At 43.2% G+C, this 19,346-nt stretch overlaps 1 long non-coding RNA gene across 1 annotated transcript in view; it reads left to right on the forward strand.

Moving 5' to 3' along the window:
- Positions 1-4,342: 4,342 nt before the first annotated feature.
- LOC142587268 (uncharacterized) overlaps positions 4,343-19,346 on the forward strand; it is a 43,504-nt gene continuing 28,500 nt past the window's right edge. Inside the window, exon 1 of the long non-coding RNA XR_012829422.1 lies at positions 4,343-4,472. This is a non-coding gene — a long non-coding RNA (uncharacterized LOC142587268). The remainder of the gene's footprint in view (positions 4,473-19,346) is intronic.

Raw genomic sequence — 19,346 nt, forward strand, 5'->3', positions numbered from 1 at the left:
TAATGCCAATTTACGATCCCTCTCCCACGGTCGCTAACCTTTTACGCAGTGGGTGATGCTACGCAGATGTGTGTACGTGCTGAGAGGTGGTTTCCTGCTCCTGTATCGCATCGGCCGGAGTCATTGGACATTATGTGGCACCGCGGTTGGCTCGATGTCGTAGTTTGTTTGCACGCATAGATCTTCCTGCTCTTGCACTTAAATGCCTTAGTCCTGGTCCTGCTCGCAGTGCCGGATGGAGATCTCGTGATTGTTTTTTCCGCTATATCCATTTTCTGTATACAGCTATAACAATATGTCACAGGGTATTTCTCGGGCTTGGATGTATCAAGTGTGTTTTTCGTATATAGCTTTGGGTAAGAAAGTTTCAACTGGTTCAACTTTCTTTTGATATTATATGACGAAAGGAGGCAGTTGCAATTGTATTACATGCGTATAAACCTGCTTTTTTGTTCTATAGCATTATAAGAATATTATATCTTGATCAGATTATATCCAACGCCAAGCTTTTTTTTGTCCACAGTGCCCTAACAACTTAGTGATGCCATGCAGCTTGACAAACAGACAAATTCATCTTTCCTATTCAAGATTGTCCCGTTTTAGCTTTTCGCATTATTTCAAGGCATTTATCGCACCTTTGATGTGCCATTTCATCGACTATGCCTGGACGTGGTCTATGCACGCCTCCCCTCCTACATAGGGTCAAGAAAAGGTCGTCCGCTGCTTGTACTTGCTGTAAAAGTCCAAATGCGTCTGTGCAACACGTGCCCATCGAGTGTCTCCGCAATACTAACGCCAGCGAGGAACCTTGCGCAATCGATTGAGCCGGCCGGTTAGTTGTCCTTTACACGTGGAGGAGATCTTTGGTCCCTGGTCATGCTCAGGAAAACAAGCGTACGCTGTCACAGCTTTTCGTGGCTTTTTATAGATAGTGACCTTATGCACTCTCTCTGAAATGCGATCGATCGTGAATGCACTCATATTCCGTCTTGGTGCCCGTTTATGTGCAGTTGTACTAATATTCGCTGCTGTTTTTGTATGTAGCAACATCTCTACAACACATTGAATGTAGTACATGGAGGGATTTCTTTAGGGTACTTTTTTCTAGCGAATTTTTTTTTTGCTGCCTGCAAGGTTATTTTTGCTTTGTTTGTCACATAGTGCCTGCAAAGATAGTGACATTTCTGGTGAGGCGCGCTTCGAGTGGACGTTGGCATGTTGCCGATGCATAGCGCTCTGACAATGCCTATTGTACAGCAGGATATGCCTCGGTTACTTGATGTTTTACTCCCCAACTTATTTTCCTTTGTGCGCTTGTTTTCTTTCCACTTTTTTGTTTTTTCGTTTGACATTTCTTAGTAGCTGGAGTTTATTTTTGATGATTGCAATGGCCGGCCCTTCTGTGGCTTACGTCTCCAGGATGCCATCATTTAATGAACAATAACTACAAATTACATGCAGAGACTTGTGTAAAGCCCACTTGCGTCATAATCACTCATTTCAGTCGACACTTGCTTTGCTTTCTCGTTTCTTTTTCTTTTTTTTAACACCGACAGCTTTCCCGGTGGCATATGAGTGAAATTAAGTGAAAGGGTGCGGGCAGTCCTCTTTCAAGAATTTTAGCAATAGTTTTCGGAAATGTCATATAATATATTTATGTTTCTCGCCTCTATCTATTTATTTATTTATTTATCTTTAAAACAAAAGAGTTGAGGAGAGAAGTCAGCTTTGCCTTATGCAGCAGTGACCTAAATGGTGCACGCTTTACAGGGGCAATAGAAACTTTCTTGTAGTGCTGAGCGATATCGGCGTGTATTTTCCAAATATTCGCTATACTTCCGTACTCTAAGGCCGGACGCCACGGACACATGCTTCGACAAGCGGCACAGAACACTCTTTCTCGTGGCCAAAGCCGCCTGTTGAAACGCTTGGCGCGTTTCCATCCGCAGTTGCACTAGAAGAAACGGACGCATCAGAAACGCCTCAATTGCAGTACGACACTGCGTATCACCATTGAAACCGTAAACAAATAATACATGTATTACGTACTGCTTGTAAATGTGTGTTTATAATGTACAGCCTTGTCTATGATTCGCTGAAAATAGAATTCTTTCTTTGTATAACATGCTTCTCTTTAATACTAATACTATACCTCGAAAATCACACTTCATATGCACACGCACATGGCTCATGGGCCAATCACACCAAGAATACTTCGCTTTACGTTGGTTTGGACTGGATGTGAGCCTGCCCGCTACTTTTTGTATTCCTGTCGTTTTCCTGAAAATTCAGTTTCTTTTTTTTTTTTTCGGTGAATATACTTTTCTACGGGCCGTTTCATCGTCTTTTCTCGCCAAGAATCTAGCTCACCCGCCGTGGTTGCTCAGTGGCTATGGTGTTGGGCTGCTGAGCACGAGGTCGCGGGATCGAATCCCGGCCACGGCGGCCGCATTTCGATGGGGGCGAAATGCGAAAACACCCGTGTGCTTAGATTTAGGTGCACGTTAAAGAACCCCAGGTGGTCAAAATTTCCGGAGTCCTCCACTACGGCGTGCCTCATAATCAGAAAGTGGTTTTGGCACGTAAAACCCCAAATATTATTATTATTATTAAGAATCTAGCTCACTAGTCTGCGCTCATCCGTGTCGCGTAACCGCAAACGCTGTTCTTCAACACTCTACTTGCATACAGCACGCGCAATAGTAAAGTTTTCGAAACGAAATCTGAGGGATGGGCGCACTCTCATACGGCGATGTGATTATGCAAAAATTACTAGAGTGAATTTCATATTCAGGAACAAATAGAATCAAAGCTTATTTATAGCATTATGCAAGTTCAGAATTTCAACTCATAGTACAAAGTGAGAGAGAGAGAGAGAGAGAGAGAGACGGAGGCAAAATATAAGCACGACCCCACGCTACCATCACAGAACTTCATCTTAATAACTTTCCAAAGCACAATGAAAGGACGAAACACAAGAAACAATAGGGCAAGACGCTTACTGGAAAATGAAAATTTTTATTGTGAAATCATCTGGGGTGTCGTATCTGGGTGTCGTATCTGTCGCTTGTACAGAATGCGCGTGCTATCTCATGTTTAATGAAATAGAACTTGATTTCGGAAGTAATAGCCACTTTACACGAGAATTAACAGATACCCATCATATTTAAAGAAGGAAGAGGGGTGCTTGTGTTAGTCACACTTAGTCACTGTTAGTCTTGTTAAACGTAAGGAGTTTGCTTTTCCTGATTTTTAACACACCTGCATGCTCAGATTACTTTTTTTTACAGTTAACATGAGGTTATCATTGATTGTTGCCTCTCCGCATGTGCGATCACATTATTGTGTGTGTATCTGACGCGTGGATAATATAATTTTACAGCGAAGCTGCATATATAGCAACCCTGCGGCGGTTGTAGACGTCCGTATGTCTACGCGTCGCGTCGACACGAAAAAAAATTTCGTCTCAAATTTCTCGCGAATGGTCTGTAGCTCTTAATCTAATGTGGGCATTTTGGAAATATTATACTTAAATTGGCCGCTAACACGACTCTATCATTATGCCGAGTTTTATTTACAAGTCTTAATTAGTTATTCGGCAATGAAGTTGTAAATCTTATAGAATTCTCGTCTGCTGTCAATAGATGGCCGTCTACGGAGGAAATTTGATTACAGAAAACGACTGTAACTCTTGTTTTATTGAGACTATCACGAAACAAATTATATGAAAATTAGCCAAGGCGACTCTGACATTGCGCCGAGTTTCGTCTACTTTTCCTAGTTGCATAGTCCAAAGTGAAGTTGTAAATATTGTGCAATTCCAGTCTACTGTCATTACATGGGCTTCTACGGGAGGGAAACAGACAGCCCCATTTTTGTAATAATAATAATAATAATAATAATAATAATAATAATAATAATAATAATAATAATAATAATAATAATAATAATAATAATATCTATATATACATATACGCGTCGACTCATGTAAAACGTGACACAGCTTCGCTGCTCGTCCTTCTTCGCAAAGTGGAAGGGCTGATAAATTTCTTTCCTTTTTTTTTCAGATGCGAGCAAGCGTCTTGTACTGTCGCTTCTTGTGTCTCGTCTTTCCTTGCGTAAGGTCGACTGAACGATGACGTAGAAGAAACAAATACACAGAGACAGCGTATCTGTTTCTTTCTACGTCCTTGTTCAGTCGCGCTTACGCATTTTATCATGGACTCAAACCAACTAGCCGGCCAATGTGTTTTAACCAAGTTCGTCCTTCGTATTGCGCTTTAAAAAGTTTTTAAGATGAACGTCAACCAATTAGTTTTGTTTTTTCATCCTGCTATATCACAGAACGTGTCCACTTCATCCGCCACTGCCCCTGCAAAGCGAACACTGCAGTGACATGGGCTTGCGCTCCCCGAGACTCCTCTGCGCATACTACTCCCTCTCCATGCTCCTCGTCTTCGTCACAGCTACAGGTAAGAGGGATGAAAAAAATGTGCAATGATTATTTGGGCGGCAGGCTAGGGCGTGACCTTGACGTCCTAAGGCTCCCTCTATCAAAACGCATGTAGTCTTGCAGATGCCTAGCAATCGCAGTTTTAGCTCTCAGGTAAATGTATTTATTTATTCAGATTACCTTACAGCTTCCTTGCAGGAGCAGAGTGTAAAGGGGGCATTAACATGGTAATTATAACAACTAGCGACAAATACAGAAAAATAGATATGATATATATGTGCGGTAAAATGCAACGCGACAGTGAAAAATGAAGGCAACATAACACGAGAAAAAAATAACATGTGCTCAACTGTGTACGACAAAATGCTCATTATAAACACAGTGATCATGGTCAAGCGAGTATACATATTCACTTAAACAAGTTATACAAAACTTAACAAGAAATAAATTCAACAAGGAAAGAGAAGATGCTAGAGAACACGTCAAAAACAAGTAAATTGGGCATTTGACAAGTATTGAACAGTTAGAACGCTCTTTAGGCATCAGATGTTAGTGCAGATGGTCATGGAATGCTTCGCGATCTGTAATAGAGACGATATCGTCAGGATGATGGTTCCAAAATGAAATGGCATGCGGCAACGCTGATGAGTTAAACGCTTGTGTTTTACTGAAGGTCGGCTTTATGCTAACGAGATTGTGGAGCCGCCGAGACATGCGCAGTGAGCTTTCCAAGGGTAGGATAGGTGGCCTGCTGTGGCTAATGTGTCCATGAAGCTAACATAAATTGGTCTTGACTTAATCGTTTCGGTTAAAATTAAATTCGTTAAAGAAGTTCGGTGTTCTTTTTTGTTTTAATTTTCTATTTTATTTATTTCTCTCTTTTTCGGTTTGTTTCCTTGCTTGCTTGCTTGCTTTCTTGCTTGCTTGTTTAAACCGAAAACGCTCAACCCTACGTATATGCTTCACAGTAACCCGTTGTTTTAATAACCTAGAACTTCCTCGTGAGGAGTTAGTCTCTTCTGCTCACGATCATTGCTGGTTATGAGAAATCTGCGAAAGTATCGTCTCTGCCTTATTCACCGATGACATAGCTGGTGCACGCGTCACAGGAACAAAATAAAGAACATCAGGCTTGTACGTAACCAAGTATATGCAGTTGTTACTTGTAATCAATAATTTTTTGGTAACCTTGTAATTTACCGATTACATTGTGTGCTGGATAACGCTCACTGTGATTCAATTACTTTTTGAGTAATCAATTAAATGTAACCAGCTACATTTGTTTGCGAAACAAGCTATAACAGGCGGCGCAGTTTGACAACTTGAATTAGGCGGGAACAACAGTGTCCAAAGGTATAAAAAGACGTACATTGGTTACCTCCATTAGCACAATCATCGTTCTGCAGTGGCGCGTCAATAACCTGAACATGGCAGACTTGCAGATCTGCGTGCCTTTCCAGGAAGTCTGACCTCCCAGCTTTTCTGTTAGAAGTTTCTCTCTCTCTCTCTCTCTTTATATCCCCCTCTATTTCTGTATCTCTTTCTCTCTGCTCTCGCCTGGAAGTGATAGTAAGCGGCCTTTATTGGCGATAAGAGGTGGTTCTCATTTCTTCGCTTAGTGCGGTCAGTGACCTCTCTGTTATGGGCAGAAGTTTCTGGCCGGTAAATGCATATGTATGTGTCTATTTGATTATGTGTGGCTCATACCAACCTATATTTTATATCCTAACACGCGAGCAGAATTTGTCGGGCTCAATAATGTGCAGCTTTATATTAAATTGCTATGTAGATTAACCACCTTTTGAAGGAACGTGAAGTTAGTCGTTAGAAAATTAGTACTTTAGGTCTAACTCTCTAACGACTGAAGGGCGCTGGGAGGAGGTCCCATCAGATGCTGGCTGATAAATATAAACGGTGCCTCAGTGGCTCTGTAGCAATGGCCACTTTGCGATGTTGATGCCAGGGAATCACCGATGGACAATTTTTGCGTTTTTTTTGTCACTGGCCCTATCAGGAAGGCCTTCTCCCTAGGCTCACAAATAATGAAGCACTGCACGTCACAGAGGACCCAGACCAGAGCATAGCGGCTTTGAGTAACCTAGCAGAACTGGTTGCTGGGCCAACAGGTACATCTTAATGACAGCCCGAATGGCTTAAACGCATGCAATGTATAGCGAAGAAAAATAGGAAACAGACAAAAAGAGGCAGATGGTGCTCCGTTTGTCCGTCTCCTGATGTTTATTTGGCTGTACATTGCATGTGTTTGCGCCATGTGGGCTGACATTGAGTAACCACCATCTTGTGAGAAAGGTGTTCATTCGTTACAATACAGCCGTCTTCTCCAGAGCGCACATCAAGAGAGTTTTCAGTGTTGTTGCAGATGACATTTCAAGGAAACGATAGAACACTTAAGCAAAATACTTTACCAAAGAAATTTCCTTCTGTGCGAAACTAATAAAAGACCCGCCGGGTTGTTTAGTACCTATGGTGTTGGGCTGCTGAGCACGAGGTCACAGACTCTAATTCCGGCCAGGGCGGCCGCGTTTCGATGGGGGTGGAATGCGAGAACACCCATGTACTTAGATTTAGGTACACGCTAAAGAACCGCAGGTGGTGCAAATTTCCCAAGTGTCCCACTACGGCGTGCATCGCAATCAAATCGTGGTTCTGGCTCGTAAAACCCATCATTTAATTTAAAGTTAGTAAAAGTAGGGGGAAAGTAATGTGAAAGTAATAGTTAATTTTTAGTATTTTATCAGTTACGTAGGGTAATAATTGACAACTGTAATGAATTACATTTTTGAAAGCAATAATTGTAACTGTAATCGATCACTTTTTTATGTAACGTGTACAAGTATGTGCATTATATGCTTTACATTCAGTCGTTCCTCTCAACAACTGCCAACTTGGTGAATAGTTTATTTCATCTGCCCACGATCATTGCTGGTATTGATCATTATGAAAGACTAGGTGGGTTTGGTTATTGCGGATTATTTACTCTTTGTACTAAATGAATTACGAATGAAGCAAAGTTTGCGGGATCCAGTAATAGCAGTCATCAAGTCGCAAGAGGCCATGGCTTCTCGGTGTTTTATGCAATAGTGCACCTTCACGAGCCCGTGACACTGTAAATGTCAGATTGGTGACATTTTCTCGGGAAACCGTTTCCTTTAATAGACATCACAGATTGTTGCCTTGGCGTAAGCCTCTAAAAGCAGAGTACTGCCGCTTCGTGCAACATCATAATACATAATAAGAAAGGGCGCAGTTATCTCTATGCTTGTACGTGTGTGCATGTGGGGATGCCAACTTGCTCGTTATCACATTAAAGCGCGAAACCTACTATAGCTTACCAGCTATGCACTTTATCATTGCAGTAGGGCAAATGCAAATGTATATCTATTTCAACATATGCCTTGGTTTTACTGTGTAAGAGGTTGTGGGCTCATTCCCATAGCTGTTTCGGTTGGCGATGGTGTCCGCGTCAACCGCCGGTGTCCGTCGCAGCTATCGCCGGGAATGAGAAAAAAAAATCGCGTTCCCGCCACGGTCAAATCCGGGCCCGCTGTGCGGGAGCCAGCTACTCTATCACTGAGCCACGCCAGCGCTTGCTAGCTTGTAGCGGAAATATGCCCTATACACGCATCCTAGCGCGCAAGGAGACACGCAATCTGAGATACGCGCAGCATAGCGTTGATAAGTGCACATTTTGCATTGCAGTTGGATGATATTACACCAGGTGCCAGGCCATGTAGCAGTTCATAGGTGGCGGTAAAAGGTAGATAGAGAAGGTTTGAGGAAGAAAAAGAAGGTTAAGGAGATGTATACAAAAATGCTGGAATGAAAAACCTATAGCATACCTGATTACATCAAGCAGGGTACGTGACTGTTTGAGATCACCGCGCTTCAAAGGTGATGTCAATAAACCATCATCATCATCATTAGCACCATATTGTACCACTCGTCACAACTTGACATAAGCAGTCTAAGTTACTATGTGTCACAGCCTCGATTTAAAATGGATGGAAATAAATTACCGTCATCATCCTCATCAACAGTATGGTATCGTACCACGGGTTCACATGTGCGCCGATGTCAAATTTGCGCCGCGTAGTCTCGGTACATGTGTTTACTCTTAGGTACACGCTAAGGCACATCTGCGCAAGGTACAAACCCTCTGTAAAGTGCGTGCTCACGAAAATGGAGCTCCTGTGGTGACGTTCCTCCAGCTTGTGCTGTCACTGTGCTGCCTGTGCCGCGCAGGCCTGCGACTTCTTTTCTAAGCGTCACTGTTTGTTTGTTGTAAAAAAATTTAATATTGTGGTCCGCAAGATAGCAGATACTGATTTTTTTTTTCGATGGCACCCCTCGATGACACCCCTCGACGAGACATCCTCGCGATTACCACGTTCTTTTTTCGCTATCCGGCTTCATCTGTAGAAGTTTACACCGTTATCATTAGCATTAGGAATGCAGTCACTGGTCTTGAAAATTTCTATGCTGCCAACATAAAAATGACAGCGCATTCAATCTGTGATATTTTCTATCACATCATCAATCTTGTCTTTCAAACTGGTTTTCCCCAGCAGCTCTGAAAAAAGCAACATTTATTCCAGCCTTTTAAAAAGGCCGACAAGCGATAATTCTCTAATTAGCGCCCCATAGCAATTCTTCAATCTGTCGGTAATGTCGTAGAAAACCTTTTTGCCGAACGTTTAAGAACTTATCTATACAAGTTTTATATTCTTTACAATAACCAGCATGGTTTCAGACCGCAATACTTAATTGAATTAGCCTTAATGTTCCTAACATGCAAACTTAAATCGGCCTTCGACTCTGTTAATGTCGTTGCTGGTGTATTTCTTGACCCTTCGAAAGTTTTTGATTCGATTATGCACGACATCTTATTTCAGAAACTGGAGTCAATCGGTGTATCTCGCTTCCTATTAGAACTAATTCCTACTTATTCGCATGGTCGTGAAAAAATAGTATACGTGTCTGGTACCTACTCTAATCCCCGAGCCATCAACATCGGCGTGCCGCAGGGGTTATTACTGGGCCCGCTTTTATTTCTGATTTACGTCAATGATCTTCCGCAATGTCTTGCACATTTTTCCTGCATACTTTATGTGGATGATATCACTGTAATAACCAGCAATAAAGAGTTCCACTCGACATTGTCTAAATTAACTACCGACTTGGTAAATGTTGACTGGTTCAGCAAGAATAAATTGAATATAAATCACAAGAAATCCAACTTGGTTATATTTTCGTCAGCTAACGGAATTATTCATAACGATCGTTTTGTCTACATGGTCGATACTTGAATTCATGCTACCTCTGATACATTGTATTTCAGAATCAAACTAGATGAAAATTTAAAGTTTAACACGACGTCTCACTGCTTACGCGAGAGGCAGCGTATGCTATTCGAATCCTACTAAGAGTGCGTCCTTTCTTTCGTTTTCAAATATTGTTGTCGCTTTATTACGCTTTCTTTCACAGTAATATTGTCTATTGCATCTCGCCGTGGGGAAAGACGTACGTTACTCATTTATCAATCATTCAGCATCTCCATAATCAAGCAATAAGAATAATAACCTTCAGCAGCTTCATGTGCAATGCGCCCTCCTTATTTTGCTCATATGGCATGTTGTCGGTTCAAAAACTAAACAAATACTTTCTAAGCAGGGGCCGTATTCTGTAGCGGTTCCTTTGGGAACCGGTTCCTTTTGGCTGTTACGTCTGGATTACGTAACTCGGAGAAAGAGTGGAACGGGGCGGCGTGAGGGGAACCAATCAACGAGCGGCGGTCTGCCGGAAGATCACGTCATCATTTTTGTTTGTGCTTGGGGGACGGTATAGCAATTGAAGGATGTTGCTGGTTTGATAAAAAAACATTGGTTTGTATAGAACACTTGCAAATATATTTTCAGTAATAAATGTGAGCTTGCGGCGAAGACCGCTACTGGGAGTTGTAAGTTTATTTGTGTTGTTTTCTTATTTAGTCGCTAGGTGGTGTGCCATACGTTATGCAAACAAGTTGCCTCGCTTTGTTTACGTTTTGGACTTGCCAGTTTGCGCGCCGCGGATCCAAAACGATGTCCTCGCAGAAGGTTAGGCGGCTGGGTCCTCATGTTTCAGCGAGGCAACGCGATATACTCGTGTCATTTGTTGAAGAGCACCCCTACCTTGCGAAGGCGTCGTGTGTGCTGGGTCAACAGCTGACGGCGGCGCGCAAGGAGGAGCTCTGGCAGCAAGTGACTGCCTTGCTGAACGCTGAGGGCCCGGCAGTGAAAACTGCAGCCCAATGGCGCGGCGTGTGGAAGAAAGACGTGTATAACGCCCGCCGTGATGCAGCCAGGTAAGCACACTCGTTGACGGAGCTTTTGCGCACCATATTCTAACAAACGTGTTAATCACAGAGAAACCGGAGGAGGCAGCCTGCCCGGACCGCGAGGGCGGGCGAGCGCCATCGGAGTCTGCCCGCCGTTCTTTGAGCCCGACGAAGAGGTGAACATCAGGCGCATGGGTTTCAATAGGTCAACGCCAAGTCGACGTGCTGTCGCGATTCGCTCAGTCACCGCCGTTATGGCCGATGTGTGGTCGCGCGCTAGTGTTGCCGCTCAGAAGATGGCCCGAGCTTGAGCGGAAATCGTCAAGCTATTTACTATCGCTTGCGTCAAGTAAGGTCGACATTTTTGTTAAATACCTTTCATCAGTATTTCAGTCTACTCATTCAAACATTAGTGGGGTTAATAGAGTTGATTTTCCGGTCGGAGCCGGCGAAATGTCTGAGGTTGTATTTAGTGTGACGAGCATCGAGCGATTATTACAGAGTTTGAAACGAACAAAACTGTGTGGTCCGGATGATATCCCATCATTCCTTATAAATTGCTCGGGCATCTTTGTACTTCTGTCGCTTATTTCAAAATTTCTTAAATAACAGCGTTGTTCCTGGTGATTGGAAACTAGCGCGAGTGGTGCCAATTCATAAGAGTGGACAGAGGGACAGAGTTGAGAATTATGGACCAGTATCCTTAACTAGCATTTTATGTATGTAAGGTTATGGCACATGTGTATACCTGCATCATGTCTCATCTTGATAACAATAACCTTCTTCATCCTAGTCAGCATGGGTTTCGGCAGGGTTTTTCGTGTACGACACAATTGGTTGCATTCACTCATGAGCTAGTCTCAGCAGTCGACAAGAAACAAATTGTTGATTGTATATTTCTGGATTTCAAAAAAAGCTTTTGACGTCGTTACGCATAGTCTACTGATCGCTAAACTTCGACTTTACAAATTGGATGAGAAGGTTATCGCATGGATTGCCGAGTATCTTCGCTCAAGACAGATGTCTGTGGCTCTCAGCGGATGTTCCTCTGAATACGTACCTGTGACTTCTGGGGTACCCCAGAAGTCACATTCATGGCACCACTTCGGGCATTACATCATCATTTACAGCATGGTTTCCAAAAAGGATTTTCTTGCGAAACCCAACTACTAGAATTCACGTCAGACTTACACTTTCATATGAACAGTAATAAACAAATTGACTGCATCTTTTTGGATTTCTCGAAAGCATTCGATCGTGTAGCCCATAGTCACCTGATGTCAAAGCTCTCGGCAATTAAACTCAACTCACTAACCCTATCATGGATTTGTAATTTTCTTACTAATCGCGAACAGTTCACTGTTGTTGCTAACTTTTCCTCTGGCCTCTCTGACGTCACCTCTGGTGTACCTCAAGGCAGTGTACTTGGGCCTCTTCTCTTTTTAATTTACATTAACGACTTGCCGAACAATATGTCATCTTCTGTACGATTATTATTTCACAGATTTGTTCACACAGTTGGCCTAACCTTATCAAACCTGAAAGAAGCATCCTTGACGTCACAACGACTGAACAATCAGTTCAGCTACACCCGAATTTATGGCAACACACACGCTTTTAATTTTTCAACCTTGCCCTGTGCGGTCCGTTTATGGAACGCACTACCAGATACCATTGCATGCCAATCTAAACACACTGCATTTCGCAATCTGCTAAGCAATCAATATGCCGTTTCAACCGTCTAAACACGTCATGTCTTTTGTAATTTACTTGCATTTTTTTCTACAAGTTAAAGAATTTCAGCACTCCCAATTTTTTTACAATACTTACTACTGTATAACATGTAGAAACGTTTACAATGTTATTATGCTATTATGTTGTTGTTTACCATTTATTGTTATTGCTCTACATATTGTATTTGCTAATGTATTAATTTTCCATGTTCTGTGTGCACTCCTTTCATTATGCTGATGTTTATTTCTTTCCCGATTCCATACTAATATGTTACCGTATTTCCCCCTTACACTATGCCTTCTCGAAGGCCTGTAAGGTACACGTAAATAAATAAATAAATATTTAGAATGTTTGCAGATAACTGTATAGTATATAAGGTCATCAACAGCGAATGTGACCAACAAGCACTGCAACATGATTTGGATTTGATTGCCACATGGTGTGAAAAATGGAAAATATCACTGAATGAGAAAAAGAGTGTCCACGTCACCTTTACCGGGAAGCGCTCATATGACAGCAATCGTAACACTATAAATAATGCTACTCTTGAACAAGTGTCAGAATATAAATACTTAGGTGTATTTTTTTCTGCTGATCTAAGGTGGAACAGACACGTTACTCATGTTAAGAACAAGGCTGTCGGAGCGTTAGGTTTCTTGAAACATAACTTTAGTAGCTTGCCACAGAAACTTAGGGAGCAACTGTATTTCACACATGTGCGCAGTACACTAGAGTATGCGTGTGTTTGCTGGGATCCATATACTACAGAACTTGTAGATAAATGAGAAAAAGTGCAGAACATTGCAGTTCGGTTTGTCCTTGGCAATTATGACAGGATGCTTAGCATGACAGAAAGCAAAAAAGCATTAAATTGGCATCTTCTTGAACACCGTTGCCGAAACCTCAGATTAAAATTTCTTCATAACATATACCATTCTAATACGGGGATAGCCAGGTAATTGTATTTTCAGCCGCCCACATGTTTCTAAAAGGCGGGATCACAAATTAAAAATATGTGAGATTCCTTTTGACCCTCTATTGCATGAATTATGAAAAGTCATTTTTTCAGCTTTCATTATTGATTGAATGAACAAACACGACTGTAATAATAAAGATAAAGCTTTGTGCCAAATATGGCACACCATGAAGATGGCTGAGTGCTCTTGCTGCCATGGGCGGAAAACAAAGCTTCACGGACGGTGGTCTTTTTAGTGCGATGTGGGGAATGAAATGAAACAGTTGTTTGCTGCGTTCAGGCACAGATGAATGTTGCACTTCCTCTATCTTACCAACGACTTGTTTGTGCAAGGTGGCCGCTTACATCTTTGTTTCTTCTCGTCAACTTCTGGCCAGTGGCCGACTTGGTCAGATCGGTCGTCTTTGGGTGGCATTGCGACCGCTGGTCCCTGTGCTTTTTTCACTTCAACCTGGAATTCGATGTCCTGACTAGAAGTCCTTCCTGGTCGCTAGTTGGGTAGGCACTTGTTATGCGAGGTAAGGCATTCTGCAATTTCTGCTTTTAAATGAGCCAGCGGTAGTACTTGTCTCCTCCTAAGCTGCTCCTGCACCCTCCTGTACAATACCCATGCTGTTACTACCGATAAGTCTAGCATAGGCGTAAAAATTCGAAAGTGCCATTTCTTCGACCTCTGATATGTATGCAGTAAAGTCCAAACAGTGAGTGCAGCAGGTCAACACCACCCATGTGCCTGTTATGGACCTTTACTACGCTGGGGCAATCAATTTCGCGAAACACCTTGGCGGAGGTAAACCAGCGCTTAGTCTTTTGGACTGGATCTCTCCCAACAAAGCTCGACAGAAATGTCACGGCGCGGTTATCGTATCAACGCACACACGATAACTCCACGTCATCTATCGCGCTTGTGAGTGCCTCTGAAGCACCACGTCCTTTACATTTCAGTTCCTTTTCGCTTTTCAGGCGGCTGTTTGGTAGACAATTCGCCCTTACCGTACCGATCGTCAAAATTCCATCTTGTGATAGAGTGACCTGCAACTTCGGGCTATTGAACAGATGGCAGCACGTTACCATATTTTGTATTTCAAGTTCATACTGTGCCAAATATGGCGCACACCGATTTCGGTTTCTCTGCTGTAGTTGCAGGTAAAATTGAGAAAACTAGTAACTGCCTTGAATTGACGAGACCAAAAAATATGCCAAAATAATTTTCTATGTTTCTGCGGTCGAAATTTTCAGAGGAAAAAAAACCAATTGCTCGTGTTTGCCCCCTCTGAGTTTCACGTCGCATCCCAAAATCTACTTCACCTCTGTTTTGCGTATCGCTCAAGAGATGGCAGCACTTGCCCATAATAAGTGCACATAACTATGAGATTTACTCTGATGGTATCACATTCTCAACTGGGAATCTCACACACGCGAAAAAGAATGGTAACTGGTATGTGCCAAATATGGGACGCCATGCAATAGAGGGTTAAAAGCGACGCTTTCCGCTACTCTTTCTATGTTCGTACTATAAGGGATTGAAATACTCTACCACCTGACACTGTCTGTATTTGTTCAAATGATGATTTCTTCCATGCTTTATGAATGTAATTTTGAGTGTTCATTTATATGAGTTGTACCCTCCCTGCTGTAATGCCTGAATGGCGAAGCAGGTACCCAATGAATAAAATAAAGGAATGTTTCATTGTCATGATTTTGTTTATATTGTGTTATAGCGTAGTTGCACCTTGTTAAGCAGCAATTACGAGCATTATGTGAAATCATGCGCGCAATACATGCAATGTTGAAGCAACTCTTGTGTTTAAACAAAGCAGTAGTAAGCATGAGTGTCTGATATTTAAAGAAATCCTGCTCCAAAAAGTGCTTGGCATGTCTCGTTTGTTGCTATACGTTTCAATATGTGCTATACAGATTGCTCTGAACGACATTTCAGTTGCTGTGTAACTTGTGCTGTGCTTGTGTGTCACACATGAACAGACACCTTCAGTTTTGGAACAATGTATACTGCCCAGTAAAATAGGCATCGCAAAGCAATATTCATCAATGCAAGATTGGTTGCCATTCACCTTGGAAATAACCTTCATTTAAAGAAAATTCCCTGGCGAGACAATATTCAAAAGCACAGTGAACAAAGCAAAGGAGTAACATAATGGCACATGGTTATTTGTCACTGCATGTGTATCTGTAATGCTCAACATAGACAAATCATGTGCTTTTCACTACCGCAGTATGCAACATACTACGATTAGCCACATGTGAGCACACGCAATGCGTTATGTTGAAGTGCACGGCCTATTCATGAAAAGAAAAATAAAACATGTTACACCAGCACATGTCTCCGCCTCATTTGCCAGCGAATGCGCCGACGCACACTTTGCAGGTAGGCAATGCGCAAATTTCTGGGCAGCCGAAACACACCAACTATGGATTCGCGCACCGCACGGCCTCTTTGAAACAAAGCTCGAGAAGGCTGTACAGGGTGCGCCTGCAGTGGCACCTGTACTTGAAGCGGCACTTGTGCCTGGGCTGGCCCCTGTGCGCTGTCGTCATGTGCACCGTCGTCATCTGGGTCGTCTGGCAGAGGCACGCGTGCTACAAGGCAGAGGTTATGCAGCGCTGCACAAGCTGCAACAATAGTGGCTGCTTTCTGAGGCGAGTAGTGGAGCACCCGATACCTCTGCAGGCATCGGAAGCGGCTCTTAACGACTCCTATGCACCGCTCAACGGCATTTCGCATTGATGCGTGTGCCTCATTATAGCGCCCCTCTGCCGTGAGGCGATTTGGGTGACCAGGCACAGGAGTCATGATCCATACATGGCTCTAGCGGGTACCCAGAGTCCCCTGTAAAGTGTTGCATGTCAGTGAACGAAATGGATACATTAAGGCACAATGCAAGAACACAGTCTACGCCAGGGCCCTTTTACAACAGGAGCGGGTCTTGGATTTATTGTTGCAATATCTATCAAACATTGACCTTCCCGGAAAGTTGTAAAGAAAGTTCAACTCATTTTAAAGAAAAGCCCAATTTCACCTGTTGTCTTGGCTGTAAATCTCATTCTCAGGTTCAGTTGGACATGTAATATTTATTTCATACTCGTGGTTTTCTGCTCCGTTCATCCCATTTGCCCCTCCCTAAATGTACATCTTCCACTAAAACTTATTAGCTCTTCTCTCTTCAGAAGTGTTATTTTATAAAACACTTCTAAGGTCTACTCTCGAATATGCTGCCAGTATCTGGGATCCTTGCTCTACCTTTCGTACCTCTTCTCATGAAGGTACCCAAAATCGAGCTACCCGTTTGATCCTTTCTAATCACTCCAGCACCACATGTCGCTGCAACAAAAAAAATCGCACACATTGTGACACAAAGCAAAATAGCGCAACTTGCACCATTCTACAATATATACTACACCGATCACTAACGTCGATGCCGAAAGTTTCACGCACACACTTATTCCTTTGTTCCAAGGACAGGGACCAGGGACCAGGTCCCCGAGTCCTTTGTCACCAACCCTTTTCCACCATACTTGAAAACTGCCATTTCGACGTGTTCTGTAGAATTCCACCCCTGCCTGTAGCGCTCCACGTGGCATTCAGTGTATTGAAATTAATAAATAAACAGCATAACAAGTCAGCTGTTGTATACATGCTGGTACAAATATCTGCCTTTTAAGAGAGACTTGTTTCTCTCGATAGTCGCTGCAGGTTCATTAGGTACTGCTGCATTCACAACACATTTCTAGCAAATCACGCTTTCTTAAAGCTTGCTAGGATGCAAAACTATTTGACTGTGTATGTTTTACATGTGGAAGAAGCACTGCTACTTTAGGTGCACTTACCAAGCAAGACTTCTCCATGAAGTAACAGGCCACGAGTGAGGCGGCGGCGAAATGCAGAATGCCTCCAGACGAAAGAATCGTGGCACAATCCCGGAAACCGTGGGTCAATTTCCAGGATATTCAGCTTCGCGTCGCACACCTCATAAGGGAAAGCAAAGAGAAGGTGTCAGTGCCACTGCAACAGATATCTGGCACAACCTTTTGCTTACAACACTACTTGCCAATCAGTTACTGTTCAGTCAGTGAACACAATTACAGAAAAGGAGATATCAACATACGCAGTAGGCAGTTGAACTAATGATCAGCATGATAACAATGTCATCTTAACCTACAAATGCAATGTTGGCATGTGTTCCCATGCTCATGTATGGCGTGCGGTAACAACACAATGTGCAAAATAATTCCTTTGGTTTCTTCCGTCCATATTGTATAAGATTCTGCTAAAGAGTGCCACCTGTGTTTTTTGTTTTTTTTTTCAGGCAAAGTGCCTATTACAAGGGAAAGAACGCGGAAACAGCATGTGCCGCATTAACAGCTAGAGCAAATGGGTGTCCACACATTCTCATTCTCCCTCACACCATTTTCATTGATGGGATGCTCCTTTTCACGTTTACAGTCTGTTGGCCACAATGCTTTAGTTTTACGTCGAATAAGAATCACAAGGGCTCGTCTTCTGTTAGGATCGCTCGCAGACGAAGACTCCCTTCACTGCTACGGCGTCTATTCCGGTTTAAGTCGCGCGTAATGTGTTTACATTGTAGCATCGAAAAGGCTATTCAACTGTGATTGGAGAGCACTGAAAAAGTGCGGCCGTGTTCTATGCAAAGATCAAAGTCGTCATTACACATACAACACAAACGCTACTTTCTCTAATAGGAACACAAGTATTACCGGCAATTGATGAAAAATAACGAAACGAAGTTTTTTACAACGTGCACTCGCGCAAACACATATCGAAAATATTTGTCAATGAACAATACTCACGACCATGCAGTTGAGGGCGTAATACCCTTTACGGCTCCAGTACGACTCCGTTTCGCCGGGGCCGAGCTTCTTAGGGCGAAAGATGGCTATCAGACTCCCGTCCACACATCCTAGAACTCCTGTTGACGGCGGCTTTCTGTTGCGCCGTGGATGAGAATCTAACCCATCCTTTTTCCTTGCCCACAACCGTAATGGCCTTGGCGACGGCTGTAATGATCCGGCTGACCGAAGGCTACGACAGTGCAATCGCTTCTTCATTCCCGACGCACTGTTGAAAGCTCACGGTGGCAAAAAACCGCAGCGCGCACATCACTTTCATCGTAGTGTCGACACCACGCAATCTTTGAGGTCCGAGATGTCCTTCCAGCTCATCGCAAAGACGGCGCACTATGTCTTTGGACAGCCTAAAATGCCTTCGAAACTCTTCTTCGGCCATGCCGAACGCGTCGCGTCGTTGCCTCTCGTCGTTGCCTCTCGTCGTTGCCTCTCGTCGCGTCGTTGTCTTTCGGCACTCGCCAGCAGCACAACCAAAGGAGCCGCCATTGCCGTCTCTGTCTCGTCTCGTCTAGGTGCCGGCTCGTCAGCTGGCGCGAGATTAGCCGGCAGCCACGGTTGCCCTAGCAACCCTCGACATCATGCTCGCCCCCGCGCGCGACTCTCAAACGAACCACTTCTCCGCGGTTCCACTCCTAGCAGGGAACCGGTTCCTTTCCAGATGATTGGCAACCTGTGTGACGTCATCAAAATTTGTCGTCCCGCCCACCAGGGATGACGACATCGAAGCGCCGACCAATGGCAACAGCCAAAAGGAACCGGTTCCCAAAGGAACCGCTACAGAATACGGCCCCAGTCTTATACATAAATATGTCAATGGAAAGCTTCCAATTCCTTTACTACACAGTAATCAGTTTCCTCGTGTATCCTCAACTCGATTTGCAAAATTAAGTAACTTCCTCTTACCAAGGGATAAAGAAGGGATCCTTTGAAATATTTAAAAAGGCTTTGCGCTCATATCT

The sequence above is a fragment of the Dermacentor variabilis genome, chromosome 7 (assembly GCF_050947875.1).
Source record: "Dermacentor variabilis isolate Ectoservices chromosome 7, ASM5094787v1, whole genome shotgun sequence".
Taxonomy (NCBI): domain Eukaryota; kingdom Metazoa; phylum Arthropoda; class Arachnida; order Ixodida; family Ixodidae; genus Dermacentor; species Dermacentor variabilis.